Source organism: Drosophila tropicalis, unplaced genomic scaffold (assembly GCF_018151085.1).
Source record: "Drosophila tropicalis isolate 14030-0801.00 unplaced genomic scaffold, ASM1815108v1 contig_697, whole genome shotgun sequence".
Lineage (NCBI taxonomy): Eukaryota > Metazoa > Arthropoda > Insecta > Diptera > Drosophilidae > Drosophila > Drosophila tropicalis.
In genome coordinates, this window is record NW_027173179.1 from 232,474 (window position 1) to 246,289 (window position 13,816).

Sequence of the window (13,816 nt, forward strand, 5' to 3'; positions counted from 1 at the left end):
ATTCTACCATTGTTAGACATGGTGGTATATTTAAATTATCTGCCAGTCAAGACATATTCTACCATTGTCAGACATGGTGTTATATTTAAATTATTTAGAGGCAATCAGTTTGTCTCCAATTTAGTTTCCAGTCAAGACATGCTTGTTAATTCTAAGGGTAATACCTCTGTGCACCCATCTTTTTTGTCCTTTCAAAACAAAATGCAAGAACTGATCAGGCAATTGCCGATATGTTGGTGAGGTTTATAAAAACAACTTATTCCTCAACGGAATATCGAGCAAGTCCGTATCCTCATCAGTTAAAAAAGGCTAATTACATTTTTATTCCAGTGATTGATGAAAGTTCTCTGCTTAGCCAACTTAAACTAGTTAGAATTGTTTATTCTCCGGGGCCAGATGGTATACCTGGATGTGTACACAGGTTCTGTGCAAACGCATTATGTAACCCCATTTTAAAATTATTTTTATTGTCTGTCGAATCTCCCTCTTTTCCATCTATTTGGATAAGAACCTCACTCATCAAAGTCGATCGTGTTTTTTTTTTTCGCTCTCGCTCAACTACTTAGAATAGGCATAGAAGGAAGCATTGCCGGCCATATAAAGTATATATTTCCTTGATCAGCATGACGAAGCGAGTTCATATAGCCATGTCCGTCTGGATCAACGCAAACTCCTCTTACACCGTAAGAGCTACAGAGCTGAAATTTTGCATGTAGGCTTGTATGTAGTTGTAAATCTCGGATTCAGCCGGATCGGACCACCATGTTACATGGCTCCCATACAAACGGCAAAGTCACGAACAATGACTTTTCTCAATAACTTCTTTATTTTCTGAGCTATTTCCTTAAAATTTAATATTAGTGAGTTTATGCCATTGGAACGATCGGTCAAAAACAGTGACTTGTCAATAACTTGGTTACTTTTAACGCGATTGCTTTCAAATTAAACATTAGTTAGTTTAATATATCTGCTAATGACTGTGACGAATTTGATAAAGATCGTGTCACTATATCATTTAACTCCCATAGGAACCATCAACAAAAAACAGTGATTTTGATTAATATCTTAGTTATTTCCTATGTTAGGATTGTAGGCGGTTTTTAGTAAACTTTAGCCTTTTTAGAAGAAACGTTTTTCCACTTTGTTGGCCAAAGATAAGGAAAGAGTTACAAAAAAAGTTGCAAGGGTCGAAGTTAGCCCCGGCCCTCTGGTTTTTCGTTTCTTTTGTGTACCTACTTAATTTACAGCATTCACATTAAATTAAATTAACTCAACCAATTTGTGTTGTTGGTGCTCTCTTTTGTTCTTTTGTTTTCTCTTTTGATCGCACTCGCGGCCGTTAGCTTCGCGCTTGTGACAAGTTATTGTTGTGTGTCTTAATACAAAAAATATTCTCTCTTTTTTTGTCTCTTTTTCATTTGCATATTGCAGTTAGCTTTTGCTTTGGTTTCATACGCCTCTCTTAACATCTACGTTTTTCCCTTTTTATTTACATATTGATATATAATTTGATTTTGATAAATCTATTTTTTTATTAATAATGTCGGTCTGTTGCAAATATAATTGCAATAATTCAGGGCGCGTCCCTCAGTCCGTCGGCACATCAATCTCTACCAGATCCGGCTTCTGACAAAGACCCTATTTCACCAAATGCATAGCAGCCGATATCGTTTAGGAGTCCGGCTTTGGTAGGTGTGGAGTCTCTTCCCATATCCCCTGGAGACAGTATCCAACCTACTAACACGATATCTGTAACCATCCGTTCCGAGGAATATTGCCAATAAAGTAGTTACAAGAGGAGCTAGTAAAGTGTTGGCTGCTTCAGCTGCTAATGCTTCTGCTGTTGCAGCTACTGCTGTACCTGGCACTTCTAGTTCCCTTGTTGTTCCACCCAAAAAGCAAATATTTATTTCGAGGCTTGTTCCCAACACTACTTCTGAAGAAGTCATTGCCTACATCCATGGCAAAGTTCAAGCCCCTAACATTGCGGTGGAAAAGTTCCGTTTTTTATATACTCGGGACCTTTCGTCCTACAAAATAAGTGTCTCCCCAGATCTTTTTGTCTAAATATGTCATAAAGATTTCTGTCCAGAAAAGAATATACAATAAAAAAGAAGAATCGGCCGATTAGCCTGTTACCTGCCTCTGCAAACAACATTCATTCTCGCTCGTTGTTGGCGAGTCAAAAAACTAACTTCGTCTTTAACTTTGGCCTATCAGAATGTCCGGGGACTAAAGTCTAAACTCTCTAGACTATCTCGCAGATAGTTTAGCTTTTGACTTTCATATTCTTGCCTTTACTGAAACTTGGCTGAAGCCTGATGTTGCCGACGCTAATTTTCACTTCAAAATATTCAACATATAGACATGATAGGACTATCCGTAATTGTGGTGGTGTTTTGATCGCCGTAGATTCAGCGTTCTCCTCTGAAATTGTCCAGTCTTCTAATCAGGAGATTGAATTTGTTTGTGTAAAAATTACTTTGAATTCTTTTTCTGCCTATATTACTTGTTCCTATATTCCACCACAGTCCGACTTGGTACTATACATTCACAATTTGGAAGCTATTCAACTTATTTCCTTTGTTTTAGGAGATTTTAATTTACCGCAGATTGCCTGGCCCCTTTTACATGATTCTTTATTACTGTTGCCTTCCTATAAAATAAATCCTGCCTCCTTATCCTCATCACTTGCAATCCTAGACCCTATGTTTCATGAAAGTTTGGTTCTTAGTGTGCTCAGTTCCGTCAAACCAGTATATGCACCTGGCACCGGACGGAATACCAGGTTGCGTGTTAAGGTTTTGTGCAAAAGCCATATGCAAGCCAATACTTAAGTTGTTCACTATCTGGAAGGAATCATATTTTATTCCTCTTTATTTAAAGGGGAAAAAGTTCGAAGCCTCCAATTATAGGGGCATTTCTAAATTGCCTGCCATACCCAACGCATTTGAGAAAATAAAAACATCTTAATTGCAGCATTTTTGTAGCTCAATTATTTCGTCATCGTAACATGGGTTTAAAAAACGTAGATCGACAACTACTAACTTATTAGAATTTACATCTAACTCGATCAAAGGATTCAACACTGCCGTGCATACTGACTTCATTTATACTAACTTCAGCAAGGCCTTTGCCTTGGTTAATTATACTCTGCTTTTATATAAGTTGAACGCACTTGGCATCCCCAGCCTTTTGTTTGATTGGATTCTTCAATATCTTTCTAGGCGTACACAAAAGGTCCTCTTTAGGTCTTCATTTTTTAAGACCATCCATGTGGCTTCTTGAGTACCTCAGGGTAGTCATTTGGGTTCACTGCTATTCAATCTTTAAAAATGATCCTCAATATGAGATGCACCAAAGTGAAATTGAATCTGTGGGGAGCTCAATGTCAATTTGCCATCATACCCCAGTAGGATTTCTTTTAATCAATCTTTCTTCTTTAATTAATTGTAGAGTAATGCTTAGTGCTATCTTTATTCACAAACTTTTTAAAGTTGAAATAGGCTCTCCTGAGCTATTGCATATTATTTATTTATTTATTTATACATATATATATTTATTTATTTGATTATTTATTTATTTATTTATTTATTTTTTTATTTATTTATTTATTTATTGTGGTAGTTTTTGCGACCTTTGTGTTTTAATAATAAAATCCTATCAGGCTTCAGGTCATTTGTTCCAAATTAAAATAAAAACGTAGTTTTTAATTTATTTATTTTCCGATATATTTCGGTTGCGCAGCGGCAACCGTCTTCAGGGCAAATTATTTAACACGTCAGCACCGTTTGACGTGGAGTTAAGAACTGGTTCTTTTGGCAAAGAACACGAAAAGGTTCGTGAAGAGAGTAGTTAGTCAGACTTCTACTAAGGTGAATACGAAAAAAGTTTCTGGTGCGACGTGAGGGAACACAAAAAATATAGCGTATCCAGTAAATTAGTAAAATTGACTTCACCGTTGACTAATTTATGGAGAAAGAGAATGCCAAATACAAGCCTACGGTTGTAAAAAGAAGAAAGATTAATAAGACTTCTGTCTGTCAGAATAAGAAGGAGGGCGAAGACTCGGTTCCCACTTTACACCGCGTTGCGCAAACTTAAGGAATTGCTTCTGTACCGATTCAATACTACGCTGGTGAACATCATATTGCGGGTTCCACACTGGCGAGCAATATTCTAGAGTAGGGCGAACTAACGAAGTGTATAAAACCTTTGTTACATAGGGATCATCAAATTCTTTGGCCCAACGTTTAATGAAGCCAAAAAGGCTGCATGCTCTATTGACAATTGAAGATATATGAACATCAAATGAAAGTTTAGGGTCAAACATAACGCCTAAGTCTTTGAATGATGGTACAAAATCTAATAGAACAGACTTAATAGAGTAATAATCTAGGAACGGTGACAAACGATTGAAAGTCATAAAAGAGCACTTAGAGGCATTAAGGTGTAATTTATTAACGTGGCACCAATCACAGAACGCATCGAGATCTGATTGCAAGTACTGTTGGAAAGAAGGATCATTATAGGAATAACAAATCTTGACGTCATCCGCAAACATGAGCACGCGTGAATGAGCCAAGGCCAAAGGCAAATCATTTATAAACAATGTAAATAATAGTGGGCCCAGATGACTGCCTTGGGGTACACCTGACGTAACTCGAACAGTTTTAGATATCGAGGAACGAAAAGACACCTTTTGGTTTATGCCAATAAGATACGACTTTAACCAAGCCAATAGTTTGGGGGAAACCCCATGCTGTTAATAGAATAGAATGATCAACCGTATCGAAAGCCTTACTAAAGTCAGTATAAATAACATCAGTTTGACACTTTTTACGGAAGCCATGGTGTACAAGGGTAGACAATTCTAAAAGGTTGGTAAGCGACGAACGACCTTTCAAGAAGCCATGCTGGCAAGGAGAAATAGTGGATCTGGATAGATGCTGAAGGGAAGACGTAATAATTTTCTCAAACAGCTTAGGTTTTGCCGAAAGTTTGGCAATGCCACGGTAGTTAGAAACATCCGATTTGGTACCCTTTTTAAAAAGCGGAATAATAAAAGACTCCTTCCAAATATCAGGAAAGCTACAAGTCTTACATTAGTACATTAGAACGAGATAATTGTTGTAGCATTGAGTATTTAAAAGAGAAAATTGAGATTTGGCTATACAATAACTTGCATAGTCAAGTCGCGAACCAGTTTTTTTAAATCTTTTAAAATATCTCGATTTAATGTTACGAAGATTAGAGAGCCTACGTGTGAACCAGACTGGCGAGCTGGAGACGGTAGAGACATTCACATAAGGAACGCATTTATCAATTAGAGAATTAAGAGCAGAGTAGAAAAACTTGACTGCACAATCTATATCGCAGCACTCAAAAAGAAATGACCAATCAAAAGAGAAAATAAGGCTGTTAAGAAGATTGAAATTTGTTTTACGAAAACATCTACGACGAGAATTTGAGATGTTATTTTTTTAGCGGACGTTGACGATACTATGCGCAGTACGTTCCGACCGACCGAGGGGTGCAGCCGTATAACGCACGGCACGAATCGCGTGGACAAATACACAAACGAAAAAAACAGACAAACAAATAATACTATAGCTATCTATCAACTAAATGGGATAGGATAGATGTTTTAAGCATATTAATAGAAAACTCTGAGCCGATTACAGGGAATAGAAGGTTGTAATCAGAGCAGAGGACTCTAAAAGGTTCATGCATAGCATAGTTAGAAGAACAACGTATAAGGGATAAAGGTATCAAAGGATGTCTACTCCGTCTACATGGTACCGACAGATTTACCTGAGCTAATAACTCAGGCGAGTCGATATCACCAATTAAGAGCTTGTGCATCAAAATAACTCCAAGCATAATTCTACGGTTAGTTAGGGAAGGAAGGTTAATCAAGAGAAGTCTACTAGAATACGAAGGCAAATTGACCTTGCGATCCCAGCTTAAGCCACGAAGAGCAAATAGCAAGAACTGCTTTTGAACGGATTCAAGTCTAATCTGGTGCGACTCATACTGAGGTGACCAAATGCAAGATCCATACTTTAAAATAGGACGGACAAGCGAAGTTAAAAGAACTGTAGTTGTATAGGAGTCAAATTCTTTTGACCATCTTTTAATGAAACCCAGAACACTCATGGCCTTTGCGAGCGTGGTGAAAATAAGGGAGTTAAAATTTAACTTATGGTCCATAAGTACGTCCAAAACAATCATATTATTTAGACGTTCTAAAGGACTATTGTTTATAAAATAAGTGACCAGTTGAGAAGAGTTACGAAAAAAAGTTTTTAAGATCAGCTGTTGTAGCTGACTAAATGAGTCTGTATCATTTTAAGTAAGACAAAGCTTGACATCTTCAGCATTCATTATCACACGCGAATGAACAAAGACTGATGGAAGATCGTTAATGAATAATGTGAAAAGCAGAGGGCCAAGATGAGTACACCAGAAGTCACAGGAAGGGAATTGGAAAAAGAAGACTTAAATAGTACCTTCTGTTTTCTATTTGTTAAATATTCTTGAACCCAAGAAAGAAAAAGAGGTGGAAAGCCAATATCATTTAGTTTAGAAAGTAATAGAGTATGGTCAACAGAATCAAAGGCTTTACTGAAGTCAGTGTATATGACATTAGATTGTTTAGCATTTTTGAACCCCCTATAGAGGTAAATTAAAGGATAGTGGTTGTAGATCTACGTTTCACAAGCCCATGCTGGGATGGCAAAATAATAAAACTGCAAAAATGTTGCAATTGCGAAGTTATAATTTTCTCAAAAGCTTTAGGAATAGCGGACAATTTTGTAATGACCCTATAGTTAGAGGTGTTAGCGCAGATGAGTGTTTGATGTTGGAGTTGGGGGCAAGCCAAGAGCGTTGGAGTCGCATGAAGCGAAATGGCCAGCTCCGCCTCGTTAGTAAAATTACCTAAATAATCTTAAAAACTCTTACGATTTATTATGGCGCCAGAGCAGGGACTAGTTAAGTGACGGTGAAAATTTAAACAGTGCAAATAGAATGTTAAAGTGACCCGTTATTTATTTATTTATTTTTATACCCTTGCAGAGGGTATTATAAAATTGATCAGATGTTTGTAACGCACAGAAGGAGACGTTTCCGACCCCATAAAGTATATATATTCAGCGTGAGAAGCTGAGTTGATATAGCCATGTCCGTCTGTCCGTCCGTCTGTGCGTACGCGTTTTACTCAGCCGTCTTAAGAGCTATCGGGCTGAAATTTTTTTTCGGTGGTTTCTATTACCCGGCAAAAATAAAGTATGAAAACCATAAGGATCGGACCACTATATCATATAGCTCTAGAAGAACTAGAAGAAACATTTACATAAAAAATCAAGTATGCTATGAAATTTACATATGTGATACTATGAGAGTAAAATTGTTTTGTTTGTATATTGATGAATTGAGTTGCAGAAAACAAATTTTGAACATGTAAAATTATTATTACCAAGGACTGCAAGGGTATACAAACTTCGGCATAGCCGATGTTAGCTTCTTTGATTTTTTTTTTTGTGTTGTTGATACACAAATATGTCGGAGAATGAATCATAGCGTACTATGTTGTTTTTAGAATTATCAGGTGTCAATGAATTAAAGCCTACTATGATGCTTTGAGAATTGTCAGGTGTCAGTGCATTGTGTAGTTTACAACACTGCCGTGCAGAGTTTGCAGACTGACACCTGACTAATAAGTCAAAGCCTACTAGTTAGTTCCAATGTATTGACAGGTGCGTCAGTTGTAGCCCTGGTTGAGCATCTAAGCAACCTTAGCAACTAATGTTGAGAGCTGTCTTCAGGTCAGGTTCTATATATGGGGGTCCTCGGGCTAGAGAGCTCAGTTAACAAAATCCCCGGGAACTAGCCGCACAGTTCAAGAATATAAGTCAAATAGTGAAAGTGCAAAGTAAAAACAGTAAAGAACATGAGTGAGTTAAATAGTGCGGGCGACGCTCCGACATCAGAAGTGGGATCCAGCTCGCTACCTAATACGTCAGATAATTCATGGCGAGTGTTAATGGAAATACAAAACAAAAATTTAATTGAACTTGTAAAAACATTGAAATCAGCGCCATCTGAAATAACAAGTAACAAGACCCTAGTGCTGCCGAAATTTAACGCAGATGTTGTTGGTGGCGACGCGTCCGCGTGGTGTTCCACAGTGAATATAATTTTGGCTGAAAATAACATACAAAGCAGTGAATTGATGATGGCTTTGAGTGCAGTGCTGGAAGGCAGTCCGTCGCAGTGGCTCTCGCAAATTGTTATCCCGAAATAAATTGGGCTGATTTCAAGCGTGGTGACGTCACTCATCACTAATTGGCGTTGTTTACCCGACAACATTGACTCTGGAGCGACAATAGATAAGCGCTAAGTTAGTTAGTAAAAGAATTAACAATGTGGTTCTATTAAAAGGTATTGGCAACGATAGAAATTAATGTTGAAATAATTCTCTCTCAACTCAATGCATGCATAATCACACACATGAATATATATATGTAACTTTGTATGCTCTCTCTCGAGATGCGAGACTCGATGAGAGACAAATAGAAGTCAGTCGCGAATAAACTGCACAACCAACCACACGCATTCTGTTTTTATTATAACAATAGGTTATGGGCCCAGGCAACGTGCCTATGTGGTTGCTGTGGTAATTTTTAGATGAAATTAGTTTTCGCGCTGTGTTCTAGACGGTTTTTTCACAAAGTATATATGAACAAGTATAATGTCGGCGTTATATCAGATTGATAAACTCGAGGACAGTAATTATGACTCGTGGTGCATCCAGATGAAAAGTGTGCTGGTGCATGCGGATTTGTGGAATGTGGCGTCAGGCGTATTGGCAAGGCCAACTACGGGGGAGAACACCGAATGGACGACGCTGGATCAGAAGGCATTGGCAATGATCACCTTAAGCGTCAAGACTTCACAGTTGGGACATGTGAAGCACTGTGCAAGTGCACATGAGGCTTGGAGGAAGCTTCAGGAAGCTCATCAACCCAGAGGACCCGTTAGAAAAGTAGCACTTTTCAAGAAATTGCTAAGTAAACGCATTCAGGAGGGTCAGAGCATATCGAGTTATTTGTCGGATTTCAAGGAAATCTTGGACAAACTTGCTGGCGTTGGAATCGAAATATTGGACGAGCTCACGACGATTATTTTGCTTTCCAGTCTTCCAGACGAATTCGACAATTTCGTTGTCGCCATAGAGACACGCGACAGTTTACCGTGTTTCGACATGTTATGCATAAAGCTGAGAGAAGAAGGAGAACGCAAAAGAGAGAGCGAAAAACCGATCGAGAGCGCAAAAGCATTTACAGTGGTGGAAAAGCAATCGATGCAGAGAGACAATTGGAAGAAAAAGCAAAAAGTTTGGAACTGTTTTGCGTGTGGCGGCAAAGGCCATTTTAAAGCAAATTGTCCCAGTGTAAACGGTCGGAAGGTTGCATCGAACCCGAATAAGGCAGTACAGTCATCGTTAGGTTTGCTGAACGCGTTGGACGCGAAATGTTTGGAACGATCGAACTGGTGTCTGGACAGTGGCGCCACCAGCCATATGTGTTGTAACAGAAATTTGTTTTCAAAATTTGAGAAACATTCGGAAAAAATTGTTTTGGCTGATAATAACTTTCTTCAGGCTGAAGGAAAGGGCGAGGTAAAGCTGAATATGGTTTCACGTATACTTACATTAAAGAATGTATTGTATGTACCCAAAATGAGAGGTAATTTCGTGTCGGTGAGCAAAGCAGTTGAACATGGAAGCATCGTTGAATTTGGACTAAAGTATGCACGAGTGATCCAAAAGGGCGAATGCATTTTGAAAGCGGACAAAGTTGGCCGTTTGTATATTTTTGGAACAGCACCGAGCGAATGCTATGCCATTGAACAGACTTACGAAGATTTGTGGAATAAAAGGTACGGACATCTCAACTATGGCAGTTTAGCTGAAATTGCACGAAACGATTTGGCCTGTGGCATGGGAACGTTGGAACCCTGCAAGATCTGCATGGTAAGCAAGATCACAGTACAGCCATTTCCAGATTCGACCAAGAACAGAGCTAAGGAAATCTTGGAGCTGGTGCATTCAGATTGCGGTCCGTTTGATACAAAAAGCCTTGGAGGCAGCAGATAGTTTTTGACATTTATCGATGACAGGTCTCGTCGCATATTTGTATATTTCCTGAAGGGAAAGGATGAAGTGTTTGGAAAGTTTGTCGAGTTTAAAAACATGACAGAGCGGCAAACTGGAAAGAAGCTAAAGTGCATTCGGAGCGACAATGGTCGCGAGTACGTCAATAAATCGTTTGACGAGTTTCTCAAGGGCAATGGAATATTGCGGCAGCTCACGGTACCATACACGCCGCAGCAGAACGGTGTAGCAGAGAGAGTTAACAGAACTCTTGTGGAGATGTCAAGATGCTTGCTCATCCAGTCTGGTCTACATCAATCTCTTTGGGCTGAGGCAGTTTATACAGCTGCTTATCTACGGAATAGGTCACCAACTCGAGCCCTGGTTAACATGACTCCAATGGAAGCATGGAATGGTAAGAAACCATCAATAAGTCATCTAAAAGTTTTTGGGTCTACTGCAGTGGCACTGGACAAAGGACATCATAAGGGCAAGTTTGATCCAAAGGGCAAAGAATACCGAATGGTTGGTTATTCTCGAAATGCGAAAGGGTATCGGTTGTACGACGCCGAAACCAGGCAAGTTGTTGAGAAGCGAGACGTTTTGTTCGACGAGCGTTTCGGCAATGGCGATTCGAATGGTGATATCGTCAAGTTTGATTTTCCATATACGGATGATCAGGATGCAGTATTTGTTGATGCAGCTGATCACTTGAGTAGTACAGACGAGTCTGATGCAGAGATCACCGAGAAGGGCAGCAGTAGCGAAGATTTCGACATGGCAGTTGAACAAGAAGTGGCAGAACCTGTGGTTGAACAACGGGTTGGACCCGGTAGGCCGAAGCTGATTCGAACTGGAAGGCCTGGTAGACCAAAGAAGCAGTTCAACATTTTGAGCGCATTGATTACAAGTGAGGTGATCATACCAGAGACCTATGATGAGGCGGTTAGTAGTCCGTTTGCTTCGTATTGGCGTGAGGCTATGCAAAAGGAGTATGACTCCTTGATGTCAAATCACACTTGGCAGCTTAGTACGCTACCGGAAGGGTATAAACCTGTTGGCTGCAAGTGGGTCTACAGTGTAAAGCGTGATGCAAAGGGAGAAGTCGAGCGTTTCAAGGCGAGACTAGTAGCAAAAGGATGTTCACAGCGCTATGGAGTGAACTACAATGAAACATACTCGCCTGTATGTCGCTTGGAGGGTGTTCGATTCATCTTGGCCCTAGCAGCGCAGTTAAAATTGTATCTACACCAGATGGATGTATGCACGGCTTACTTAAACAGTGATTTGGGCGATACCGTATACATGAGGCAGCCCGAAGGATACGCAACTGAAGACAAAAGCAAGGTACTTCTGTTAAAAAAGGCGTTATATGGACTCAAACAGTCGGGACGGGAGTGGAACTCCAAACTCGATAGTGTTTTGCGAGCTAATGGTTTCATACCTTGCGACAATGAACCATGTCTATACAAACAGCAAGCAAAAAGTAACCTATCTCTAATCCTTGTCTATGTAGACGATCTTCTCATAGGATGCCAGGAGAAATCGGATCTTGACAGGATTAAGTCAGCTATTATGGCAGCGTTTGAATGTGTTGACAAGGGACCTGTGCGTTTGTTCCTTGGCATGGAGGTTCACCGTGATGGCGAGCTTGGCGAAATATCATTGGGTCATTCACAGTACATCAAGGATCTACTGGAACGATATGGCTATGCTCAGTGCAGAAGAGCCGCAACACCGTTAGAAGCAGGGTATCAGGTAGCCTGCGATAAAATGGAGTGTAAAAGGGTTGATGCAACTCTCTATCAGTCAATGATAGGCGAGCTAATGTGGCTTGCGTTGACTACTAGACCAGATATTCTCCACTCAGTATCGAAGTTGGCTCAACGTAACAAGGACCCCCATAATGAACACCTTGCAGCCATAAAGCATGTTTTAAGATATTTGGCTTCGACAGTTGGCTTCAAAATTCATTACAAGCAGTCGGATGCGGCGTTTACTGGTTTCGTGGACGCAGATTGGGCAGGCGATAGGATTGATCGCAAGTCTTATACAGGATATGTATATTTTCTGGCTGGCGGACCGATATCATGGAAATCGGAGAAGCAGCGGAGTGTTGCTCTTAGCAGCACCGAAGCAGAATACATGGCGTTATCAACAGCGTGCAAAGAAGCCATTGTATTGCGTCGATTAACCATCGAGATTGGTTGCGGAGAGGAAGATACATCTACCGTTTTGTATGGCGATAACCTCAGCGCGCAGCAATTGGCTAAGAACCCGGTACACCATTCAAGGACATTAGATATCATTTTGTTAGACAAGTAGTTAATGATGGTCAGATTATTTTAAAGTATAAGTCTACTAATGAAATGATAGCTGATATCCTAACCAAGAATCTTGCAAAGAAAAAGCATGTAGAGTTTACGAATTTGTTAAGTATAAGATAAATTTGTGGACATACTTGCATTGAGGAAGGGTGTTGAAATAATTCTCTCTCAACTCAATGCATGCATGATCACACACATGAATATATATATGTAACTTTGTATGCTCTCTCTCGAGATGCGAGACTCGATGAGAGACAAATAGAAGTCAGTCGCGAATAAACTCCACAACCAACCACACGCATTCTGTTTTTATTATAACAATAATTAACAATCATTGCATCGAAATGCTACTTCATGTTTTGGGCGATGAATATTTGAAGAACGAAATTGTGATTGGTCGAGAAAGGGTTTTCATGTCATTATGTCTACTGGAAAATTCGAAATTGTCAGATTAAAAACCGTAAACCATTGCTCAAGTAACGATATATTTTTGAGGTACATACTGACCTTAATGGTGAAGATAAAGAAAAATTAATAAATTAATTAGAAAAATATCAAAGAAGCTAACATCGGCTAAGCCCGAAGTTTATATACCCTTGAAGTCCTTGGCAATAATACATTTACATTTTGAAATTTCTTTCCCTGCAACTCAATTCATCAATATACAAACAAAACAATTCGATTATTTTATTGACCATAACTTGTGTTATATTTATCCGATCACATTCAAATTTTGGGATCTGGGGTTTTATATTTTTATGAAAATGTTTCTTCTAGTTCTTCTAGAGCTATATGATATAGTGGTCCGATCCCAAAGATTTTCATACTTTATTTTTGCCGATAGCTCTTAAGACGGCTGAGTAAAACGCGTACGCACAGACGGACGGACCGACGGACAGACGGACATGGCTATATTAACTCAGCTTCTCATGCTGATCAAAAATATATATACTTTATGGGGTCGGAAACGTCTTCTTCTGTGCGTTACAAACATCTGATCAATTTTATAAATTGTAATACCCTCTGCAAGGGTATAATTACTCAAAGTATTTTACAAAGGGAATTGCTTCTTCTACAGTCACTACTGGAGAAATAAAAATTAAATTAGCAGACCCTAGAAAAATTGTTCAAAGAAGATCATACAGACTTGGACCAAATGACAGAGCGTTAGTGCGCGACAAGATTAAAGAGCTGTTAGAATGCAAGGTCATAAGGCCAAGCTGTTCACCCTATGCAAGCCCAGTGATGTTAGTGAATAAAAAGGATGGTTATCAGCGTTTGTGCGTTGACTATGCATGCGACTTCTTCGGAGTGTTTTTAAGTCGAGGTT